The 25646-nt window shown below is 48.7% G+C and overlaps 1 long non-coding RNA gene across 5 annotated transcripts in view; it reads left to right on the forward strand.

Moving 5' to 3' along the window:
- Positions 1–25646, forward strand: part of LOC309874246 — an 89162-nt gene that overhangs the window by 47384 nt on the left and 16132 nt on the right. For all 5 annotated transcript variants that reach the window (XR_014316800.1, XR_014316801.1, XR_014316802.1 and 2 more), the window contains one exon: positions 22780–22859. This is a non-coding gene — a long non-coding RNA (uncharacterized lncRNA). The remainder of the gene's footprint in view (positions 1–22779; positions 22860–25646) is intronic.

Here is a 25646-nt window from a genome sequence, read left to right on the forward strand (position 1 = left end):
ATCTTATTATGAGGGTACTGTATATGGGTGTGCAAGTTGGTGTGTCTCAAAAGCACATGGTTGATTTGGAGATTGCAACAGCAATATAAAAATTATGGCTGTGCTAAATTGGCTTTACCCGCGGTTACGTGAGAGTGAAAAGCAGCCCTGGCACATTGCAGAGATGCTCCTGCCATGACTAACCCCGCACTCTCACTGGAGAGGAATTTGTCAGTGCCCAGCACAGATGAACACTGAAATTGCAGGTTTGCAGAAGTCTTTCACAGCTGGCAGCAAATACAAGAATTGCAAGTATTTGTTGGTTAAAGGGGAAAAAAAAACCCTCAAAGCTATAAAACAAATTTGACAATGCAGATTTTTTAGTGTGGAGTCTTACTTTCTTTATGGCTCTGTGAGCTGAGTGTATTGAAGCTCAGCAAAGGAAGAGGATTTAATCTACAAACTCTGTCTCTTGCTTGATGGTTTCCTGCTTCTAAAAATGTCTCCCGGTTCTGTGGAATTGGGGCTGAAACTATTTGCAGCTTTCAGTTTGTGGGTGACTACCTTACCACTTCAGCAAACTGGATTTTCAAGGGTGTGGGGGAGTAAATGTGCTGTTAGAAGTTTCTTATCTCGGGTGCCAGAAGTCCATTTGTCATTATAAAAAATACTTACAACTTAAATCCTTGAATTCACTTCTTGCTCCAGGACGTCACTTGGGGAAAGTGGAGGTGCTGCTGATGCTGAAATTTTGCTTCAATCTTTCCTTCCCTGTCCTTGCTGGCGGATTTCGAGGAGAACAAGCTGGGGGGCAAGTGGTGCTTGTGGCCCCTTCACTCTTTTTTTTTTTTTTTTTAAGGTCTGGAATAATCGTGCTAGCATGTGTTGAATGGTCCTCTGTTTATTACTTCAAGATGTTTCTTGGTGCTTTCCATTGACTAAAGCATCGCAGCGATTACTTTCAGGGTATAACTCGTCCTTACTGTGACCTTTGCTTTTGCTGTGAATGACTATTTGCAGTTGCTGATTTAGCATGCCCAGTAAGTACTGGCTGCCTATCCACACGCTCACGGTGCTGCTCCAGATTGTCCTTAGGAGGAAACAGTGAAATACCACCAGATGCAATATTGCTACAACCAGCAAGGCAAGGATGTCAGCTTGGCTACTGAATCCCTCATACTACATTGCAGGGCTCTGCGGAGGTGTCGACAGGCTGTTTTCGTGGGCTCCCATCTGCTGAGCAGTGTGATGTGGATTAATATTGAGGAACTCGTAGTGAAATTTGCCTCATGCCACTAAAATGTAAAACCTCCAAAGCTGGCTGGCATCCCGAGGCTGCGAGAGGCCCTGGGAGGGGGCCTTTCACTAAAGGTGTCAGGACTTGCAACACACCAACCCCCCCTGTATGTGAGCAGGAGGGGTTTGTAATTAAGTTTAAATCATCTCCAAAGCAGCCTGCTTGCTGATTTCGGGCTGCAGAAGAGCCCTGCAACCCAGAAAACACCTGCCATGAGGTCAGATTGCTGCGGAGGTGTCATGTTGTGAGGTGAGGCAGGTGAGGGCTTCTGGAAGGGTTTTGTGGAAGTTACAGCAGGGATGAGCTGCCTTCTGCTCTAGGAAGCAGCACCCATGTGGTGTTGGCGTTTGGGGCCAAGTGGAAGCCATGGTCTATTGCAAAAACCTAACTGCAGTGCCCTGGCATGAGGCACTGAATGGCAGGGGTGATGGCTGGATTGGCAGCGCTGGTGTTGCTCTTGGGCAGTGGCCAGTTCCAAGGAAGAGTCCTTCAATCTCTGCCATTTTACGTGGTTATCTGGGAGGATGTGAGCTGAGGCTCCCTAAAGGTTGGGAGAAGTCAACTGGTTGAGCTTTGGGATACAAGGGGAGGGTATATGTCTTGCCCCATGGACCCAAAGGGAAATACTTGCTTGTGGGGTCCGGGACCCCCACCTGGAGCTGGGGTTACCCTCAAAAAAGAGGGGCATCCCAGCAGGATCTGCCAGGACTCCTGGTCCTGCAGTATGAAATCCAGTTCAGAAACAAAGTACTGTTTTGTAATTTTTTTTATTTTTATGAAACAGAAATGAACTTGACTGGTCCTTCTCTAGCAGGACAGAAACCTCACACCCGTCTTCCTGGTTATCCCAGCATTGTTTTTAAGATCCTGAAGCTTCACCCATTCTGCTTTGCAGGAAGCAATCATTGTATTGCCTCCTTTTTACATTAGCAATTTCAAAGCCATCAGGTCAAATCCCAGCCTGCAATGGCTTTTTATTTCTGAGGCCTTTCGGCTCAGCTCCCTGGCATGAGGTGCCAGCATCCTGGTGGTGAATCGATGCTCACTGCTGGCACCGTCCCTTGTTTTCCACTCAGCCTTTTGCAGAGAGAAACTCCTTCAGCTGTGCTCCTTGTGCTGTTTTATCTCGTGCTGAGCAGCGTTGTGTTCACACCAGCATCAGGTGGGTTTTGTTTGACCTTTGCCCTGCTTAAAAATTAAATAACAAAGTACTAGGAAGAAAAATAATCTCCCTGATAAGCATTTTTTTCCTACTCTTTCTGTACTTCACGTGGGAGCCAGCTTACTCTGCTTTTGGATGACTAAGGAGGAAATTCTTTTTTGGTTAGGGCAATGCTGAGAGTTTGCTGGAATTTTTTTTATCACAGGTTTATCACTTCCTCCCTTGAAATCCGTAACTGTTACAGCATGAGGCAGAAAAATATGATGGTGACTGTAAGTTATGGCATTTGTGTTCCATGGAAAGGATGCAGATAGCTAATAGGCTTTTTCCAGGTTTTCTCTGTTTCACATGGAGAATTTGCTCCTTATCCAGATGTTTTTGTAACAAATAAACAGTCTGGGAATGAGTCTCAAATGTTCTAGCAGCTCTCATCTTTGAAATGTCTTCTTTTTTTTTTCTTGTTTAAATTAATTAATACTCATATCTTGAGTATAGGTGAGTGCAAGTCTGCTCATTGTACAGATAGGTACTTCTGATTTATCACAGGTCTCTGAGAGATGACAGGGTCAAAATCAAGTTTGTGTCTGACGAGTTTCTGGTTCATCTTGTTAATCTCCATACCTTCTCGATTTATAGAGGGGATCTGGATGTGTATATCTGGAGGACACAGCTGGTGTTTGGACATAGCAGCACCTCAGAGGAGCCTTGCCTGTTGGCTAAACACGTGTTTATTCTAGCAGCATTTGCTTCCCAGTGGTGTTGCTGTGATTTCCCTGTTGATCCTCTCGAAAAGGCTGACAGGGCTTCTGAAAAGGTTTGACACTGCAAAGCGTTGTTTATTTGTGAAAGTATTATTACATTTTGAATATCTATTATTCATCTCCTTGTTCTAAAACTGACAATATATCACAAAATTGCTCTTAGATTTCAGAGCTTTGAGCAAAAGCTGTTTTTGTCTCCAGCTTCCTATGGCAGTGCTGGGAAGTGCCTTACCCTTTGTATCTCCTTAGTCTCCTTTTATGAATAGTGAGTGATGGCGGGGAAGTATAAAAGAGAGCAGAGGAGCTGGTTTGATGTTCATAAAAGGCTTTGATAAAAGATGCAGCACATAGACTTGATATTGTATCCTATTTTTAACTTCTTAAGAGCACAAAGCGCTCAGATCCAATATTTATGTAAATGCAAAAGGGGGGGGGGGCTGCGTTTTTTTTATTTTTATTTTTTATTTTTAGGATCGGCTCAAATAAAATGGCAAAGGCTCCATTTAGCATCCCAGTAAAACTTGGAGTTCCTGTGTCTGGTGGAGCTGAAGTGGCAGAGTTAGTGGCACGGCTGGTGCTGGAGGAGTGGCTCTGCCCACTGACCACGGGGCCAGCACCCAGCATGAGCAGCCATGGGATGCAGGGGTGAAATTTTCCCCATGTTCCCACATTTCTCACAATCGATCTCTCCCCTGAGAAGCAGAAAAATAAAGTGTTTGAGAGAGAGGGCAGCTCCTCTCGTTTCTGTACAAGTCAGATTACGGTAAAGGCATCTCTGTAATAAGCAGCTTTGCTTGCTCGGTAGGAGATGAGAGGCTGTGTGCAGACGGGGTAATTTGGGTTTTACTGATGAAAGTGCTTGTCATTATTTCCAACCTCCTACATGTTTCGGTGTTCTCTTTAATCTCTTCTATCAGCCTTGCTCGCAGTGTGCCTGCATACCCATGCATATTCATGTGCGGAGCTGTGATTCAGGAATGTACATACGAGCGCACACATAAAGCTCATTAAGGTGCTTTCCTGTCTGCGTGTGCATACACATGCAGGGATGGAAATTGTCTGCAAGGAGAAGGGCGTGTAGCGCAGTGGCACAGTTGTTTGCGTGGTTGGGTTATTCATCCGTACGCAGGCTTTCGCCCTGGGTCTCGAGAATCCCAGTGGTGACGGCAGCATGCAAACCTGATTTTGATGTCACCGTGGTGCCTGATCACAAGCATCTTGCTTTTATTTTGTTGGGGAGAGGTGTCTTGAGCCAGGGAAGCTCAGAATGGGGAGATGGTGCTGAGTCCCCCCTTGTTGCAGTGTTGAGAAAGGTTTTTATCTTGATCTTGAGCACAGCCAAGTAGCTGCTGGTGGTGGTTTTGAGTACTTCAGCAGCAAGCGCTCCTCTGAGGGGCTGCTCAAATCAGCAGATGGGCTAGGAATAGACGGATTTGGGCAAAGATGTCTCAGTCTGCCACCTGTCTGAGGTGCATATGCCACCTTCTGCTCAGGTCCTCACATGGGAACTTTCTGAAGGGAAATACCAGCCTTGGGCAGTCATCAGGAGATGCTGAGAAGATGCTTGGGTGTTGCTCGCAGTCCTCTTCTGCCTCTGCTGTCAGCCTGGGAGCTGGCAAAGCTGAAGCTGAGCATCTGCAGGATGAAATGCTCTGTCCAGGTACCCAGGCTCGCGGCAGACCCGCGTGGTGCTGCTTGATAGCCCCACACTTCGTCTGCACCTTCCTCCCGTCTGTATCGCAGCAGAGGTGAGTCCCAAGCATGTAAGTCACTTATATCCCGAGCCTTTTCGTGCACCCACACACAACTTTACAGGATGAATAAGATGAAAATACCTCGTCCAAAGAGTAGTTAACTTCTTTGGGCTCATCTGTAACAGTGCAGCACCATAGAGCTTTTATCAGAAGCGTGTCAGTAGATGCGATGTCTTCAACCTGTGGCAGATGGTCAGTTACCCGTGGGTACTCTACAAGCTATTGGAGAACTTTTTAGCATTGGAATGGACACTGTGGTTAACTGGAAAAGCTGAACCTTAATCCAGTAAAGACACAGGGGACAGTTCAGTGTGGGACTTGCTGACCTGCACTTAAATCCGTGGTGGGATGCAAGCCACTTGAGGTGGGCTGCTTGCACAGTCTCAGGTGTTCTGAGGTGTTTGTGCCTTGCCTTGCTACATGCTGTAAAGCAGTTCAGCTGCTTAAATTGTGTTTTCAGGAGCAATTCAGATGTTTCATTGCAAGTCACAGAGGACCAGGCTCTGAGGTGCACCAGGGGCTCCCCAAAACCGGGCTGCACCAAGCACGGATGTGCCAATGCATTTGATGCTTGGCTTTCCTTTGAAGCATCCTCGCTCTGCACCCGTCGCATTCTTCAAGCCAGATTTTACAGGCTTTCTTATTAAATGAGCACTTTTGTGTAGCTGTGCTGAAGCAGGATCCCAGCAGGAGGAGCGCTGCCAGCTGTGAGAGGCAACCCAAAACAACAACAAGAGAAAGTGTCCAGATGAAAGGTCTGGTAAGCATCAGGGTCTCCTCTGCCTTGTTTTCAGGCTCTTCTGTAATCAACTGTCATTTTGGGGTCTGGGCATAGTGGAGCTCAGCAAGTACAGATTGAAACTTAAACAAACAGTGACTCTTCTATAAATATTTAGCTCGCAGTGTTTAGGAACTGCTGGGAGCAGGAGACAAAATAAATTTGAAGTTCATGACTGTCTGAAAAAGCTATTGGAGGATGGCACTTGGTCGCTGGACTGGCTGGCATGTAGGTTTTGAGTAGCTCTTCCTCTATTTTTCCTGAAGGAAAGGGCATATTTAAGCATCCTTTGCAGAGAAATGAGATTGCACTTTGCCAGTGTTTGCACATACTGTTTTTCCAAAAATACACCAGTGGGAAGAGCAAGGGTAAGGCTGAGTTCTTTGACCCCTGCTGCAATTAAGCCTGCCCTGCAAGTCACTGACAGCAGGGCTTGCCTCAGAACAGTTGCCACTTGTCTGCTGGATAAACTAATTTTGTCTTTGTTTTCACTGCAATGGGCAGAAGCAACCTCAGGGGCCGTGTCCTCTGAGGTTCATTGAGGTTTGTGGGGTTTCAGAGCATGGTTGTGCTGCAGCAGAGGTTCAGCGCGAGGTGGAGATCTGCAACTCAGCTTCTCTAACTCAGTGCCCAAGAACTGGGGCTCCTTGCTGAGAGATGGAGGAAAAGGATGGCCCTACACAGCTCTCTGTGCAAATGTGCATCTGTATGGAAGTCGAGGATGGAGCTGTGGTGCCTGGAGACGTCTCTGAGTTTTTGGCTGCTGCCTTGGGACCAGCACGACTGCTGACCACTGGGCCTGTGCTAAATCTTGGGCTGCCACATTGTTCCTGCTTTTGCAAAAACCTCGATAGCAAGGTGGCCCTATCCCTGTCATCCTTTGTTTGCCTCTTAAATATGAAGATAATATCCTCCTTTTACCTCGCAGGGCTCTTGCAAGAAAGGGAGAGAATGAAATGTGCTGATAAGAAGCCGTATCAGCAGCTGAGACAGGCAGAGGCACACATGCTTTGTGTAAGGAGAGAACTTCACCACACACAAAAGTCTGGGGTTGTTGATTAAAAAGAAAGAAAAAGATCAATAATGGATTACTTTCTTCTCTTGCCATTCTAATATGAAGTAGAGTTTTATAAAAATAAAAATTAAAAATATTAACTTTCTGCTCAGTGCCTGCAGTGCTGCTTTGTACCAGAGCTGTCTTTGCCACCAATTGCACCTGCCTCCCAGCGTGCTGTCAGGCTCCTGGCCCTGCTGCCCTGTGCCCCAAATGGCTTTTCCCAATGATGAAAATTCCCAAATGTCCTGGGACAAGACAAAAACATTCAGAGCACTGAGGGACATAGGAGTCTCCTCGTGGAGCAGCTCCACATGCTGCTACCTGATCCTTTGGAGGACTAGAGGTAGCAGTGGCACAGGTTGCCCAGAGAGATTGTGGAGTCTCCTCCTTGGAGATATTCAGAAACCACCTGGACGTGGTGCTGGACACCCTGCTCTGGGTGTCCCTGCTTGGGCAGGATGGGACCAGATGGACCCCAGAGGGCCCTGCCAGCCTTAGCCCTTCTGGGTCACTCATCATTTGCGGCTGAGGGAGCTGGGCTTGTTCAGCCTGGAGAAGAGGAGGCTCAGGGGTGACCTTATCGCTCTTTTTAGGTACCTCAAGGGAGGCTGTAGCGAGGTGGGGGTTGGCCTGTTCTCCCACGTGCCTGGTGACAGGACGAGGGGGAATGGGCTTAAGTTGAGCCAGGGGAGTTTTAGGTTAGATGTTAGGAAGAACTTCTTCACTGAAAGGGTTGTGAGGCATTGGAACAGGCTGCCCAGGGAAGTGGTGGAGTCACCATCCCTGGAAGTCTTCAAAAGACGTTTAGATGTAGAGCTTAGGGATATGGTTTAGTGGAGGGCTGTTAGCGTTAGGTTGGAGGTTGGACTCGATGACCTTGAGGTCTCTTCCAACCTAGAAAATTCTGTGATTCTGTGATCTTCACAGAATCCCATAGATACACATCGACAGCTGGGCAATATGGTGGAAAACCAGAGACAGATTCTTAATTGCTTAATTGAACCTCTTTGCCACCATCCTTCAGCCTGAAGCATTTGATTGACCTTATCTTACTTTGCAAAGTTAAAAAAAGAACCAACAGAAAACACAACCCCTGATGAATTGCTTGAGGAGGAGAGCGAGTACAGTGAAATGTTTTGCATGCCCTGCAAGACGTTCTGTGCTTGCTTGCACCGCCTCTGCCCCCAGCTCTGCTCGGGTTTCTGGAGAGCTGAAGGTGTGGGGAGGATTCAGCATGAAGGTGAGTGGTGCCTGGGTGCTCAGCATGAAACACCCTCCTGTTGGGGTGCTGGGAACATGATATGAAGGGAGAGCGGCTGAGGAGCTGACAGCAGGGAAGGAGGAGCGAGGAGAAGGTAAATTCCTTGGGTGCCAGCTCATTGAAACCATTTCTGGGGCTTGAGAGAAAATGCCAGTGTTTGAGTTGGATGCTGTGGTGGGCTTGATGGTTTTTCTCCTTCAATAGTTTCTTTTAACGCTCTTCCTAATTTAAAAGGAAGGTTTAAAATTATTAATATTCTCCCTCCTAAGTGAAGGGATTCCAAAGCCTTTTGCAACACTCTGCTAAAGCATCTCATCTAGAAAATAGCCTCATAGTTTTTTCCCACCTTCATCTTCGACAGAAGCCACTCCTTGTCTTCACGCAAAATCTGCAGAAGTGGAGGTTGATTTCTCTATAACGTAATTTTCTTAAAAGATGTTTGGCCAGAAAACATAAAGATGATAATTATATATATATAGTGATAGATATAATGATATATGTATATATATATATATATATAATATATTTTTTGGGGGGCATAGTCTTTCCAGATTTCCGTGTTTCTGACCGTTGCTGAGACCACTCTTTCTGCCAGGGGTGTTGGTGCTCGGTCTGGGACACCCAAGGGGAGCGTGCCCCATGCCCACATCATCCTGGCAAGGGAGACAGGGAGCAGAGCAGAGCTGAGGCTGCAGGCATCGATCTGTGCAAAAGCTGTAGTTAGAGCAGAGCCTCCCGTTAGATTTACGACGCATTCGCCCACTGAACCTCCCCATTCACTTTGGGTATTTATCCTGATTTTGAACCAAATCTCTTTCTTGCTACTTGTACTGACCCGCAGACAAGCATAAAGAATAACGTAGTATAACTTTGGCACGGGGCAGCTGTCCAAGGGATATACTGGGATACACTTGGCCTTTGAAAGAGGGACTTCAGTCTCCAGTCCTGTCGGTCCCTCTGGCTCCTGGAAGTTTTCCTTCCAAATGGTTACTTCTAACCTCAGAGAAGTTTGTGTTTTTCGGAGCTATGATTAATACCGTTTTTACGCTTCGTTGCAAAATGCCGCACAATAAATGAGACCAGCAGGGTGGTGTTTTACAGGGGTGTGGGGGGGAAATCAAACAAATGCTTTCAGACACTGTTTTGGAACAGTGATGCGTGTGTGTGTGTTGTATAATCTCTTGCAAACTGTGAGGTTTTGTTCCTGTTAAAAGGAAAGGGAAAAAAAAAAAAGGGCTTAAACCTCATCTATGAAAAAATGTCAGAAACAGTTGAGAAATTGAGTAATTACGTTCTTTTTGCACCAGGTCAGTGAGAGCTGAGTTAAGGTGCAGAATTGCAACGTGACACGTTTTGAAATAAGGTGAAGAGCGCTGTATTTCATCTCAGGTCCATGAGCCGTTTATAGGTTCCTGCTCATTCCCAATCCTTTTCCTTGGGAAGTTTTGTAGGTGTGACTGCATGGAAGAGGTGCCTGATATGCAGCCGAGCTCAGCAGCAGGAGCTATGGGACAAGGTGCTTGGTTCAAGCTTTGGAGATGGTCACGCTTGGTGCACGGTGCCAGAAACGTTCTCCTTGCTGCTGTGCACAGCTTGCCATGTGAAGGCAGGCTGCCTGACAGCTTGTGGTCCTCTGGGGACTCTGATTCAAACAATAAGCAGCAGCAGATGGCCCCATGCAGAGGTAGCTGGTTGCCTTCTGCTTGTCCCTCCTGGGATCTACCTTGGGATCAGGAAGCCCCTGGGGGCACGTGCTGTGCCGTGTGGGGCTGACAGCAGCACCCAGCCCTTCTCCATCCCAGGAATGCCACCCCAGCCCAAATCTTCCATCACCACCTTCGTACAGTGCCGCTGGATCCATCAGGATCCGTCTGTGTGCACCAGTCCCCTTGTGGCCCACAGGCTCCCCAGTTCTTGAACTGGAAGTGATCTGGTTCTGGGGTTGTGCCTCCAGCTAGTTCTGCTGACTTTTGCTTTCCCTCCCATGGACACAGTGTGCTACTCCCAGCCAGCCCGAGGGCCTGAGTCATTCACCACAGGAATCTGAGACTCATTATCGACATCAAATGCAGCTTGTTAGACCTTTGAAGTGGCGTCAATCTTGATGGAGCTGCAGTGTGAGGTGCTGGTCCCATCACACTCCACAGGTGCCCCAGACAGCTCAGTCTCAGTGGCAGATACCAGAGAAGAGAGGTTGAGAGGTTGTTGCATGCCCAGATTCCTCATCTTGTGGTTCAGAGGATGCTCACATGTGTGGGAGATGCTGTCCTGCATCCCCTTGAGGTCACCGAGATTGTCACGGGTTTGCTTCCTGGTAGCACCTTGGCTGATAGAACTCATGGCCTGGCTCCTTCGCTTGGTCTGTAGCGTTTCCTCCTGTTCTCCCTCCCTGGAAAGTAGCAGCCTTGTTTGTTGTCCTGGGTGCTTTTTTTTTTTTTTTTCCTCCAAGCTGCTTGTTTTCCATGGTCTCGCTGTCCCTGATAAACAGTGAGACTGGCAGGAATGAGGAGATGGTCACCGGCGAGCGCTCCCGCTGTCCACAGACTCACGCCATCAGCATGCTCAGCCCTCATGCCAGTGACATGGCTGTTTGCTCATTAAAAATAGACCACAGACAATGCCACTTCCTGAGGACTGTGATTTATCATTTAATAACAAGTGGTTACTCATTTTCCTTTGGAAAACTTTCTGGAAGTGTTATTTTGCTTTCTCCCCTGGCTTCCTTTTTTTTTTATAATTTTTTTTTAATTTCCTTCTGAGTGCTTTATTACCCTTCCCAACCACTGTTCCTTTTAAATGAAGTACTCCTTTTTCAAGTGGGAATCATTTTTGTGAGTTAAAGATTGGGAAAAAAACGTTGTTAACCCTTTGGATGTCAGCTTTTTTTCATGGGCTCCCGCAGCCCTGGAGCTCGGCCATGGGAAATAACAGCAAGGAGATCAGTGAAACCCAGCTCGGAAGGTAAGACTTGAGGAAAAGCAGTGATTCTTCACCTAGTCTGCATAATCTGCATGATCCGACCTCTAAGAAAACTTGAAATAACTGCAGAGCTCTTCCATTTTCGCTCATATTGTCTGAGTTACCAGCTCGGCAGAGATGGAGGGCTTCAAGAGCTACTCATGCCAGTGGTGGCGTTTTAGGGACTGCACCAAAAAAAGTGCTGAAAGCTGTTGAGTAGCTCTCGAGGAAACATTGACAGTTTGATAAACAAACTTGGGAAATACGACCAAGATGAAATAGTCATAATTGGGTACTTAAGAAGCTATACTTAAAAAAAATAAAAATAAAATGGTTTGCTGTTGGATCAGTAAGGCATTTTGAGGAGTCTGCTTAAGGTCTAGTTTCTGTAGTAGGTTATATGGTAGGCTGCAAAGGATACAGAAGATAAAATGCAACCAGAGGCATTGCAGGTGCTTCAGGTGTTAGTATCCTTGCTTGCAGTTGTCTGAAGCTACAGGGGTGCTTTGAAGACAAGAAAAATAAATTTAGTAAAGACAAATGCAAATTAGTGCAGTTGGAAATGGTATGCACGTACCCAGAATGAACAATAACAGGTTAACTGCAGAAGGGGGTCTGGGAGCCGCAGTGAATCACAGTCTGGTTGTGTATTAGGAGTCGGATGCTGTTACAAGAAAGGCAAATCCTGAATAGTCCACAGGAAAACAGCAAAGGTAACAATTCTGTCTCGGTTGTCTCATGAAACCTTGCTTGAAAACACAGCATCCAGTCTCTGCCCCTCTATTTTTAATAGGAAAGCAGGTGGCTTGGGAAGATGGAGCTGCTGTTTGGGAAACTTCACTTATGAGGAATAGCGAGAAGGTTTGCATATGCTAAACCTAGGGAAAAAAAACAAAAAAAACAACCACAAAACAACCACAGGTGTTAGGCATGGTTGGATGGGATGCTGTCTTTAGCAGTGATTTTGGAGCCAGGTGTGTCTGCTCTCCTGGTGTTCCTGAGCTGCAGCTCATCATCTGGGCAGTGGTGTAGCCACGATGGTCTGTCTATATGTTGATACTGTGAGCTAGACAAAAGAACTTATATTTGTATAGAGAAATAAAGCCCCAAAATGTCCCTAAAATTATTTCACAATGTGGCTGCATGATTTTGCCTGGCCAATGGATAGGTTGCAGGAGGAAGGGCAAGAAGAGAAGAGGTTGAACATCTCTTTTGAATAGAGACTCGAAGGGAAGGTTGCAGATTTGGGATGCCCAGGAAGGTGGTGTGAGGAGCACAGCATCTCTCCTCAGCTGAGGACAGGACCAGAGGAAGGCTGCCCATAAAGCAGCGCTTTCCTGGACGCTGCCTTGCAGTGCCTCAGCTCGGATGTGCCCGGTGGCAATGGGACCGGCTGGTATTCCTCAAAGTACAGGTTCCTGCTCCTGGTGGTGGCAGTGAGGGACGAACGAATGTTTCTGGAGCTGGGCCAAAAGGGATTAGAAAACACTTTGTTAGCGTCCCAGCAGCCCTTCCTGGATGGCGGGACGAATGCTGCTGGTGGCTGGGAGCTGCAGCTGAGTCTGGCTTCCTTCTTGGCAAGAGCGGAGCCGGTGTTGCCTTGGAGAGCAGCACGGAGACAAATGAGCCAAGAGGGCTTCAGGGTTGGATGGCTGTTGGACATCCCTCCTGGCCCAGTGTTTCTGCAGTCCTTGCATCCACATTTTGGCATGCGTCTGGCTGCTGCCCTTCGGTCCTGCTGAGCCTGCGTGTCCCAGCACTGAGGAGTTGTCTCCTGGCAGTCCGAGTCCAGATTTCCGACATGACTGCATTTTTGGCTCCTGGGAGCCGCTCCGTTGACCACAAATTGGTCACCCTGTGCCGTGATGCAAGCTGATGATTTCCGCCCTGTGAATGCTAAACCAAATACCCCTGCGACTGCCGTCTCACCCGGTGTTCACAGCTGCTGGGAATGCTCTCCAGCCCTCCCGAGCCCAGATGATTCAAGCTGATACTTATGCTTATGATTAAATGCTAAATGCTTTGTCTCTTCTGCCCTCCCAGCTGTACCCCTGAGGGAAAAGACCCTGAGGGTTTTACCACAAGAAGAAAGGGTTTTCTGGTATTGGTTGGTCGATATTAAGAATGCGTAGCATCAAACCTAAAACAGCATGCGCTGGCTTTTAAAATCACAGTAGGACATAAAAGTGCCTCGATGAGGAAGATGATAGATAGGCAGAGCTACTGGGTACGCCTGCTCTTTTCCAGAGGTTGCAGCAGTTTCCACACGGTGTGCAGGGCTCCCTTGCCGTGCTGCGACCCTGTGCTGCGCTGAGCGCAGTGTCTCGGGGGATGCAGATCTGAGCCTCGCTACCCAGCCCTGGGTTTCAGTTCTAGCTCAGTCACTGCTGAAATTTCCCTTTAAAAAAAAAAAAAAAAAGAAGAAAAAAAGAGCTTGATGTTGACACAGGCAACATGTGAGGTGCTGATTCTGACTTGTGTTGGTCTAGGTTGTTTAAAAAATCATGATAATTTGCCTTAAAAAGGTTACTGAGAAGGTGAAGAAGAAGAAAACCAAATTGCTGTTTGTTGCTGCGTCCTCGCAGCTCACAGGCTGGGGCTTACACTGGAAAGAAGTCAAATGCAGTCATAAACCCACGCTGCGGAGAGGTGAGCAACTGGCAATTGAGTTGGACAGGCTGCAAGAGACTTACACTGTGTGTAAATAAATAAAAACAAGATGATTTTGAGCACAAAGCGTGGAACAAAGAGCTCCCATGGGGCGGGGGACTGCATTACAGCATGTGCAAGCTTTGTTGGGTATGAACATGATCTAAGGAGGAATGATTTTTTTTTTTCTCCAGCAGAAAAGCTGAAGGCTGCCCAGGCAGTTCCTCCCCATGATGTTGTATCAGAGGAAATGTCCACCAAGTGCATTTTGCTGGGAAGTGAGCTTGTGGCAGGGCTGCTGAGAGCAGTGTAAGAGGAGCAGCATCACGGGGACGCTTCCTGGGGCATGCAGAAAGCGCCCAGAGTTGCCCAAACCCACCCTGATTTTGCAAACCATGGCGGGTGGTTTGGGCAACGCTGAAGGTTTTTATTTCTCACATGCTTGGTAGGGGCAGGGTGAGACCCCAGACTGTCTCACAGATACATAGGGTGGGTGAGTGAGGTGTTGGGTTATCTCTGTGCCACCCAGCCTGGACAGCAGCAAAGTGGACGTGGGGAGCATGTGCTGCCCTGATGGCACTGAGACTGGCTTGGAGGCTGCTATGGGAAGTGTGTGTCCCCTTGGTCACTTGTTCATGCCCAGGCATGATTATTTACTGGCGGCACCCTTTGCCCTGCATTTCCAAGGTGTCTCTCTGTACAGTAACATGTGCATCATTAAAAAAAATGGGACTGGGAGGAGCTATGAGGCTTCCAGGTTGGGTCAGGTCACTGCATCTGCCCAAGCACCCTGTCCTGTCCAGCGAGGGGGGATGAAACTCCTCCTGCAGCGATGGAGACCTCCAAAGAGCCAGCGAGGAGACCTCCACTGAGCCCTCAGGGCAGCACCAGCTCCAAGCTTTGCAACAGCAAACTTCTTCTCCCAGGGGGAAACTGCAGCTCCTAGGGTCAGGGTATTTGATGCAGTTTCCACTTGCCTGGTCCAAGGTCATCGTGCTGGTGCTAGTATTGATGGGTAGCATGCAGAAGCACCTGTAAGGTGCCAGTGCTGCCCCGTACCCTTGTCTTACTTTGTGTCATTGCAGCCCCGAGTCCTGCTGCAGATCCTTATTCAGGGACCTCATTTGGACACGTCTCTGGTGGATGGGGCATTCTATCCTTGGTGTACATTTGGGCTTGTATTAATACGAGTTTATTGGGGTAGTCCAAGTGGCTGTGGCTACCCAAATATTTGGCCACATGCAGCTATTTTGTCTGGCTCTTGCGAGTGTCCCGGTTATCACTGCCTCTCCCAAACCAGTTGGTGACTTCTGTCTCCTCCCTGTGGTTTGACTCCCTTCTGTATCTTTTCACCCCAAAATCATTTTTAAGAAGGCACTTTCGAGGCTGGCATGCCTTAGCAGGGCTCCACTGATGTGCACACTCTTTATCTCTTTTTATAGGCTGCCAGTTGCAACTCTGCAGGCACCCAGAGTGAGTCACTGCAGCAGGTCTCCTGGTATGCAGCACATCTGCAGCAGATGGAGAAGAGCCTGTAACATCTTGCTGCCCGCCAGCCTCAGATTGGCAGCAAGCATGGCAATTTGGCATGGGAGCATTGAGAAAGCGTGTGTGCTGGGAGCACCAGCAGTGGGGAGCTGTGGCAGAGAGGCCTCGGAGCATCGTGGCTCCTCGGAGGCAGGGCTTGGCAGCCTTGACTTAGCCATGATCCTACTGGCCCATATCTGAGAAAGCTGGACTCTCCCATCCGCTTCAGGAGGCTCTGAATCAGGCCTTTATTAAGCAACCGGTGAGAGCTTCTCTTTGTGCTTGCATGCAAACGTTTCCCAACCCCACGGGCCAGCTGCTGCGCAGCAGCTTGTGTGCTGCAGAGCGGGCGGTGGAGAAAGTTGCTGGTGAAGGCAGCATTTGATGCTTCAATATGGGCAAAAGAGGGGATCTTTTTTAACTGATCAAGCATGTATTTTGTGAGTGTGAAAGGGGCTGGCTGGTGTCTGAGCCGTGTGTATCGCAGCCTCCATCACTGGGCACTGGGTTTGTTCCTGTTAGTTGTTCATCACTTTAGTAAGGTACAGGGGTAAGTAGCAGTGTTTGCTTGGCTTCTGCAGCCAGGCACTCGACTTTATGGAATTTTGGTTTGTTCCTGATGTTTGAGAGCTGTCGTTTGGGGCAGCAGCCTTTGCAACACAGCATCATGCCTCTGCCTGTCTGCTCCAGGTCGATCCCAAAGGCTGGTCTAGAGGCACAGTGTGCGCATCCCTCCTTAGGGAGGGATGTTGGAATTGATGGCCAGCAGCTGCCAGTGCAGGGATGTGTGGAGGAGCTGGAGGTGGGAAGTTGGGTGCAGGACCCTGGAGTGGGACCCTGAGGGTACCTGCCCGGAGATGTTTGATGTCTTTGTTCTCCCCTCAGTGTGCTTGTCCTGGAGCTGCAGGGCGTACTGAGCAGGTGGATACCAAGTAGCATTTCTGCCCAAGTGGGTAATCCATCATCTGGCCATTTCTGCTGGGAAAGCATCTCCTGGGCGGGTCCAGAGCCTTGCCAGGGTGATACCCATGTGGGGCATCCCTGCGGTGGGACCTCTGTGCCTCCCTCCCTGGGGACATCATTTCTGCTCGGAGCTGTCTCAGCAGAGCATCTGATTTGGGTGCTGGGGGGAGCATCCAGGTGAGCTACTGCTTCCCTGGAGCTGGGGAGGAGGAGGTCACCTTGCAGGGGACCTGTGCCAAGCTGCCGTCCGTGGCAGGGACAGCTGGCTGACGAGCCCGGCGAGGCGAGTGCCCATGGGGATTTACCCTTATCTCCTGGCGTGCTCACACTGGAGAGCAAGGAAGATCTGCCAGCAGCTTTCCTTTTTTCCATCCTCATTTTTCCTCTGGCTCTGTCCAGCTCTGCAGCTCGGGAGATTGTCAGAATGGGAAGCGTTGCCCACTGCCTCCCTGCGCTCATCCCCTCAGCTTTTTCCTCCCACTCCTGGTGCTGAGTGGCTCCGACAGACTTTGGCTGGCGTCCCAGAAACAACCTCTGAACACACACAAACCGGGAAGGCTAAAATAACACTTTAAAATTGTTAAATAAATAGCGATTGGTCTCTGTTAAATGGGAAACGTGGCTTAACTTGTTAGATTTTTTTTTTGTCCTCCCTCGGACAGGGAATTTGTGTGTGTGTGTGTGTGTGTGGAGTGTTTCTTGTAGCTCGTAATTTCTGTGCTGTGGCCCCAAGTGGGCAGAGAAGGGTTATGAGACTGCAAGTTACTAAACACTTACAGTAAAAGTGTAGTCATCCTGAACCTCATCCAAACAGCCTTAGTTTTTTTTTTTTTTTTTTTTTTTTTTTTTTTTGAGGGGGATGTTTTTTTTTTCTGCTATTTTTTTTTTCCTCTATTCCGCCAGGATGCTGCTGCGTCACTTGCATTCTTCACCCCTACTGCCTTGTTGGGAAGGAGGAACCCTCCGAAACCGGCAGTAACTCTTTCCAGGCTCCTCGCAGCAGTGCCCAGGGCTGCTCAGTGCCGCTCTGCTCCAGCCCAGGGTGCTTGGAGAGTGCGGGTGCACCGCCGAGGGCTCTCTTTGCAGCGGGCAATGCTGCCGGGCCTTTCTGTGCCCAGTCTCTGCCAGCAGCCACCCAAAAAGGACTCGCTTCTTTCTCCCTGGCGCCTTTTCAGATCTCGAGCAGAAATAGCATAACAATTATCGTAGTGTGAGAGAGCGGGGAGCGCTGCAGGAAGCATTTGGGAAATGTCTGCTGCGAACGGCTGCCAGCAAAGGCTCTGCTGAGCAGGAAGAGGGATTGACATAGATACCAAAATTTGTGTGTCAGTGTGAGAAAGTGCACTTCTCATCCTTCCTGGGTCTCTTCCTAGCAAGCGTGACCTTCCCAGAGCTTTCCTGAAGGACCCGGGGATGCAGCCTGGGGCTGGAGGGGAGGTGGCGGTGCTGTGGCTGCTGAACTTCTGGGCTTCTGGGCCCTGCTGCCTAACGGCCTTGCCAGTTTCTGTGTTTTAATATTTCTGTGATTCTGTGATTATGTGATTCTGTCATCTCTCAGAAGATGCTTCACTGCCACCGTATGCCTGTTCTTCTGGGTGTTGTGCCTGTATCCCTGCTGCCCACATGCAGAACATGTCTGCGTGTCTTTCCCAGGCAGCTCCAAAGATATCCTGGGGCTCAGTTTGTTGGAAAGCAAGATGCTCTCAGGACTGTGCTGGCCATCACCTCTCATAAGCATCAACAGGCACCCTACTGCATCCTTCTAGCAGGAGAAGGACGCAGAAATCACTCTTATGGCAGGGACTTGTGGTCATTTCTGCTGATGGTGGTGGGGAAGGCATGGTGCCCATGGTGGGGAGTTCACACCGTGTGGGCAGGTAGAGCAGTGAGGATCAGGTCCTGCTGTCACCTGTGCTGTTGGCATCTTTGCAAGTCAAAGAAGAGTAATAGGATGTGGGTTTCTGTATAGGTCATTAATTGTCCAGCCAGCTCTGCCCTGGCTATGTCACTGGGTTGGAGCCATGAAAGCCCTTCCCTGCCAGGGCAAACTGTGGTCACACTGGGCACAGGAGCACCCACACCGACTCCAGACAGAGCTGTAGGAGTCAGCTTTTGGGTTTTCTGGGTTACAGCTTCCCTCCTGCCCTTGCTCACCCATGGTGGGGTGCATGGACTGTATCGGGGCTCGCCTCTCGCATTGCCCCTCGCTGCAGCACGGTGCATTGGGTGAGGGATGCAGGGAATGTACCCCTACACCTGGACCTGCTCCTGTTTCAGGCTGCTCTCCAGGTTTCTTTACACATGAATTCCCCCAGTCTGATGTTTTGAATAGTAGAAACTTGTCTGTGTGTTGGCCACATGGGAGACAATTGTTTCTTGCGAGCTAGCTGAATGGCAATAAATAAATAATAATAATAACCCTTAGCTCCCTACAGAGGCAAAATTGTACATTTCATTGCTCGGCTTCCCCAGATTTTCATGGTGGGGGTGAGCTGTGGGGCAGGGGGGCTTTGTGCTTCTGCCCCGTGAGCTGCAGGAGCTCAGTTGCCCGAGGTCTATCTCTTTGAATGAGAGCAGAGTAAAACTGCAGAAGTAGCCTGAGCGGGGATACCCAAAATGGACTTCAAAAGGACGGGAAGTGGGTGTCTAAATACAACCTGCAAGCCTTTAGTTCTTTATGACTGTGATGGCCTGAGCCTGTTATCTTGAGCATCGGTGTTGCTGCACCGATGGAAACAGATGATTATTTTTTTTTTTACCCCTTCCTCTCAGATGGGGTAGTCATGTTTCTTCAGTATGTACAATAAATCTTGATGCCTGGTGAAGCAAAGTGTCTCTTCGCTTCAGCCTTCTAAAAAGACATGGAGGAACAAAGCAAGAAGATTCACTATGTGTTAAAATGTTCCACATATAAAAAACCAAAACAATCAAAAAACAAAACAAATAATAATAATAAAAAAACACCACTTTTCTGTGGATGTCCTGTTTCAGCTTTGCTGTAAAACTCACTGGTCAGTAAACGGTGGATCTCGTGTTCCCATGGAGAAAGCTTTTAGGTCTGCAGCAGCCTTGCTGTGGGAAAGAAAAAAAAAATAAATCAAAAAGATCCACTCTTGGTCTTGCAAACAAAGGTTGCCTTGGATTGTGGTCACATGTTGCAGTTCAGCTGATCTGCCTTGTGCCAAAAGGGGAAAGATTTCTAGTACTTGCCTGAACCCCACTGAACTGGTTTAGGGAATTAATTAGATGAAAACTCTTCATTCTTTTTTTTTTTTTTTTTTTTTTTTTTTTTCCTCCTCGCTGTTTTTTTCTTAGACCCGATGGCCCTGGGTTGGCTTTACCTGCCCTGCTGCTGTGGGGGAGGCAGGGGCCCGGGGCACTAGGGACAGAGCCACCTCCTTGATGACTTGTGGCCACTGAGTGAACTTGACTGTGATTTAAATTGCACCCCCAGCAGAGGGGTTTTAAATTGCACCCCCAGCAGAGGGGTTTTGGCTTTTCCCTGCTGAAGGTGAAGGAGCCTGCCAAGGAGCTGTGTAAATCATACCCAGCGATTCTCAGTGGCCAAGTTGCATCAAGGATATCAGGAGCAGACACCCCTACAAGACCTCCTGGAGGTGAATTGCAACCCCCAGGTATATGAAAGGTATCAATAAGCTGCTGGTGCTGGAAACTGGCAGCCCTTCTGTCCTGACCCAATGCTCTGTGTTCAGTAAACACCACTCAGGTCAAGTTCCTTGCCCTGAGCACATTGCATGGTCCATGCCGAAGGAGATGTTCAGGAGACCCTCCTAAGGCCAGAGATCAGAGGTTGTGTGAACACACCTGCAAAATCTTTGGCTTCAGAGTTGGTATTTAGCTACGTATGTGTGCTGCATGCATTACACGTGGGGTTTTGGGGCAAACCCAGTGCAACAGGTTTAGCTCTCATCCCAGGCAGTTTTCTCAGGGCTTGCTTCTAATTTTACCAAGCTCATCAGATCCCTGGTTCAGAGGGTGCTTCCTCTGAGGGGTATGGTCTCAGCAGAGCCAGGTAGTGAATTGATTTCCAGGATTTTATCACCTTGCCATGTCATGGGGCTTTCTGGGGGTGGAGGTTGTAAGTGCAGCCTCCATCACATGCTGTTCCTGTTGTCTTTTCCCCCAGTTGATGAGCTCTGGGTTCCCAGCTGGCACCTTCACCTGGTGGAGTCGGTCAAGTACTTGTAGGGCGCCCAGACCTGTTAGTGTGGAATGGGCTGGTGGTTGTTTTCCCTTTTTATTAGCATTATTATTTGTTAGCCAAGGTAGTAAGGATTAGGGTCTGCTGAAGACAAAGGAATAAAAAACATTTTGTTTATACCTGCCTGCTTCTGTGAACTGGAAACGCCCAGCAAAGAGCCTGAGTGTGCCAGAGAGGATACTGAAGATCTTGGTTACAGACCTCTTTGATTGTTTGTTTTTAAAAAAAATATTTTTATTATTATTATGCAGTAAAAAACATATCTCTGTTTTTTTGGGTGAGGTGGAGTTAAATACTTGCCTCTTCCCAAGTTTATTGTGCTTCCCTGTGGCATTGCACGCTTTGTTCGTAGCATCCTGTATGGGAGATGAAAAGGTTTCGTGCATACTCCCTCCGGGGCAATGTGGATTTCTCCTCAAAAACGCAGATTCTAGTGACTAGTTTTAAATGCCTAAAAAATGAGGCTTGTACTTTATCTCTTGGGAGATCATTGATGGATCCATTTCTCAGAAAGATATTTTATTCATTCGAACTATTCAGTTCTTTAATTCAGCGCCACTCCCTTCATTCGGATGCCTGGAGTCTTTTATCATGTCTCCTCTTACTCATTGCTTAGCCAAGTTAGACATATTTAGCTCTTTTAATCTTTCCTCGTAACTCAGTGTCTTTAATCATTGTTCTTGATGTCAGAGTGTTTGATGCCCACTTTTACAGAAAGTAAGCCTGGATTTGGTGTGTGTGTGCGAGTCATTTGGGAAGTGATCCAGGAGAGCAGCAGTAGCTGAAGTGCTGCAGCTGGTTGCATGGGCTCCCTCCTGGATTCCTCAGAAGCTCGCTCAAACCTCTCAGTGTGGGTGCTGGGAAAGGTTTCTGGCTCACCTTGTATGCCAGCAGACTTGGCACGCTCCGGGATTAATTAAAGTATTTGTTGGATGTGGGCAGCAACCCCCCCAAAGATGTCTTATGGCTTGGTTTTCCAGAGGCAGATTTCTCTGGACTTCCACAGAGCTAACTGAAGATGCAGGTGTTGATCATGGTACCTGCATTGCAGGTTCGGGTGATTTTGCTACATGCTGCTTGTGCTGGTAGCCCATTCTTGCTGCAGGTATTAATGCTGTTTTTCCCAGCTTGTTCCTATATGTACACCCTATAAGAGGCATTCACAACTTCTCAGAGCAGCTTGAATGTAAGAACTCTTGCTGGCTGTTACTGAGCTAAGCAGTGCGTCCCCTCAGGGCAGTGCCTTCAGACTGGGCTGTCGACTCCTTCCCTATGCTGAGATAGGTGTACCTCCTGGAAACCTCACGTTTCAGTGGGAGCTGTAGGTATTTCTCTGCTTTAGAAAGTTTGACTTGATCATTTTCTTGGAACAGCCAAGCCCAGATGCTGAATCAAATGGGTTAATGCAGAGCATCTCCAGGTTTGCTGGCATCCCCACTAGGGTAGCTCGGGGTGGCACCTCTGCCTTGCAGGAGGAGCAGGGGCTCTGAGTTGCAGAACGGTTGGCAGGGAATTAAAGGAGGCCAGAGACTGCCTGTCCCTCCCCCACATCCCATTCTGCGGGAATGCTTCTCATACTCACCCAAATTTAGCAGTGCAAATGTCACTCGGTTAAGTACGCTGAATGATGAAGCTATTCTGATCTTAACAGTCCCACCACCCTGCCTTGGTTCAGGCTTGGGCTACCAAAGATGCCGTGTGATATAGGGCTGCCCTGACAAGGGGTCCCATGGCTTGGGAGGAAGAAGAGGAGGGAGCCCTGGTTTGTGGGAGAAAGCAGACCCCCAGCAGCGCTAGCTGCCAGACCAACAGACTGGTGTCCTCCAAGTGTCCCTTGCAACCTTTGTGCGATCAGGTTGTATCAGGGGACATCCATGAGACCTGGAGATGGCTAGTAGGAAAAACCTGTGCCCTCTTGTCAATGCTTTGGGACAGCAGGGGGCCTCTACCCCAGCCCTTGTCCTTGCAGCTCGCCATCCCTTCACCATCCGGAGCTCCTGGCTGAGCTTCCTCAGGAGTGTTTGGGGGATTGCTTCCCCAAAAGCTGACCTGAATGTCTCTTGAGGACCTTCAGGCTCGTTTTGGTGCCCCGTTGCTGGATCTCTCTGTGTGTTCGCCACGGGGTGGGCACAGTACTTCAGGGTTTCATCCCCAGGCTGCTCATGGGGGGCTCCATCCCCACCCCGTGGAGGGCACGTCACACCCTGCATGCAATTACACTTGTATAGCTGGGGGATTTTCACTCCCTGCCTCTTTGATTGCAACCTTGGGGGCCGGAGTGAACACTTTTATATATAATTGCTTTACTTTGCAGCGTTATTTTGGAGAAGAGAGGAAATGAAGCTTTTTTGGTTGGAGGGAGGGAACAGGGTTTGGCTTGCTGACATTTCTTTTGTTGTGATGTTGTGTAGGTCTCGCTTGACTGCGAAAAGGAGAAAGGAGGAGCGTGAGCAGGGAGCTCAGATCCTGCCAGGGCTTCCTGGGAAATGAGGTGAGTGGTGACAGTTTTCAGTGCTGGTGAGCTCAGAGGTACAAACCCTTCAGGGCTTCCCCACAGCCCTTTGGGTGAGAGCTCTTTTGTCGAGCCTCCAGACTTCTTTTTGTTACGGGTTTCTGGGTCTATGTGCCTTTATAGGGACAGGGCTGATGGGAGGTCTTTAGAGTCCTGAAGTTCTCGGGGTCACAGAGGACTGGAAACTAACCCGAGCATGCCAAGGTCTGTGGCTCACACAAACCTTGTATCTGGCTGTGGCCTGACTGCATTTGGGATTCACGGCATGGGCTGTGCTCCTCTAGATCGATGCTGCAATTACCTGCAGCTGAACAAGTCTCCCCCAGCCTTCTTTAACAGTCAGTGGAGGGAAATGGATAATTTTAGGAAGTGCCTGCCCCTGACCTGTTGTAGGTGTCTGTGGAATGAATCATTCCCTACAACGCCTGCTGCTCTGTACTGCAGGCACAGCGGGGACGCCTTGTCTGGATGAAAGGTCTGCATTTGGCTGGAGGAATTGCAAGTTCAGTGTCTGCACCATGCACAGAATGACCTGAGACCAGGCTGTTTGCAGTAGCTTTGGATATCCGAACCCACTGGCTGATGAGAGCTTGGGCCTCTGCTAAACTACCAAGCGCCCTTGAATTTTCTTCTCCTTTGAGAGTAGTTTGGACACAGCCTAAATCTGTGAGCTTGTCTGAGCCTGCTCTCTGTGTTTATACACCCCAAATGACAGCGTAAGCACCTTCCTGAAGCATCACCCAGGCAGCTGCAGTCCAACTGGGTCAGCTCACGCCGGCTGCAGCGGTCTCAGCAGGGACCAGCAAGGCACCTCCTGCAGTGGCACAGAGAGCATGGCCCTGTGGCACTTCCCTCATGGGAACCAGCCCTGCAACAGCTCTCTGCAGTCCTTGAGCTTCTTGAGGAGTGTGTCTTGTGGCTTTGCAGCAGCGGGAAGGGTTGGGTTGAAGCTTACACTGTGCCTATGGAATACTGGCACCAGTATGAGTAGTGTAGCACTGAAATACGCAGCATCCCAGTAACTCAGAAACAGCCCGCAGGTGTGAAAATGTGAAGAAATGAGTCCTACATGTCAGGGCTCTCTTGGTTGGTATCTCCCTTGAGAGCTTTTGTGCACTTTGCTGCATGTCCTGTGCACAGGAAATTCCCTCCAGATATCCATCTGCCTTTGCTGAGCTGCCTCCTCCCCTGCATCTCCTCACCATAAGCTTTTTTGGGACAGGAACTTTGCTTTCTGCGTGTGTTTGCAGAATGCTCAGCATGTGCTGGCCAGTCTGTGTTGCAATGTGACTACATATTTTGTAGTAAAGGTTAAAATTTAGCAGCACAAGCTGTTTTATCCGAACAGCTGCAGCTCTGGAAGATCTTTTGTATGCTTCTGTCTCCACTGATGCCCTAGGCGTGCTCTCAGCGGTGCAGCCCATTGTCCTGCATTGAGAAAGTGGAACTGATATTGATGCATTCTGAGATTTTGACCTTAGGTGAAGGAGGAAATGCAGTTTGCTGCAGTACATCACAGTTGTTGAGTATTAAGTGGGCAAAGAGATGGAGTGTGTGTGCATGTATTCATATATAGTTTATTTTGCAATTTGCAATTTTGCAATTTGCTGTTACTGGTCATTCCAGTATTTTCACTGCAGCACTGGAGAGGCAAAATGCTTCCTTATATAGTGAGGGAAACACAATGACGCTGTATGGTCGCTGCCTGTTGGCTGAGCTCTGGCCATGTCCAAATGGGGGCTTCCATCCATCTGCCCTGGGGACCAGATGACATTGCAGGGGCTCACAGTGCCCTTGGGTTGGGTGATTGCTGGTCTCTGATCTCAAGCTGCGCCTTGATTCTCTATCCAGAGATAAGGATAAATCGAATCTTTGGAGCTGCGATGATTATGTGAAGGAAAAGGGATGCAACTGCAGGTCCTGGTTGCGTGTCTAAGCAGAGCTGGATGCGTTCTGCAGTATCAGTGGTTCCCAGTCAAAAAAACTCATTTTCACTTGGCTGCTCTGTCTGGCTGGGTTTTCCCAGATAAAATTCATCCAACACAACAGCTGCCTTCCCTCCTTTTTCCCTCCTTTTTTGGAAACATGCTTGTGCTGGGCTGACACCTCCAATATCAGCATCTCGGGGCTCAGAGTTTAAGACTGGGGCCTCTTTGGTCTCTTGATATCGACTTGCTGTGGGGCCACCAAGCCCATGGCCTTGTGCAAGGCTTCGTGCTCTCCTTGGATTTTGTGTGCTGAGGTGGGTGAGAGCCAGGGTTTGACGAGCCTTTGGGATTCTTTAGGCGCTTAAACAGGGGAATGTACTCTTTGATAAAATGTGGCTCCTCCTTGATACAATGAGCAGCCTGCCTGCAGTAGTGGGGTGGGTGCAAGTGACACCAGCTGAACATCAGGAAGGGCCGTGAATTGGGCTGGGTGGAGAAGGAGGTTTTTTATCTGCTTTCCGGCAGCTAAAAACAGGTGTTCAGTTGACTGGGAGTTGCCCCGAAGGCAGAGAAGAAGGATGCAAATGATCTGTGAAGCATAAAAGGAACCATCCGAATGCCCTGTTCTGCCACGAAGTTTGCCTCCACCCTGAGTGATTTGCATGGTGTAAGTTGTTCATTGGCAGCCCCGAGAAAAGGTGGGTGAGTCCAGCCTGAGGAGACTCTTTCGAACCTGAAGATCTTTCCAAGAGACAAAAACAGACTAAGCCCAGAGGCCAGGGCATTTGCAGAGATAGGCCAGAAGACAGGTTTTGCACAACAGGGTGGGCTGCGTCTG

Source organism: Aythya marila (assembly GCF_965140915.1).
Source record: "Aythya marila genome assembly, chromosome: 2".
Classification (NCBI taxonomy): Eukaryota; Metazoa; Chordata; class Aves; order Anseriformes; family Anatidae; genus Aythya; species Aythya marila.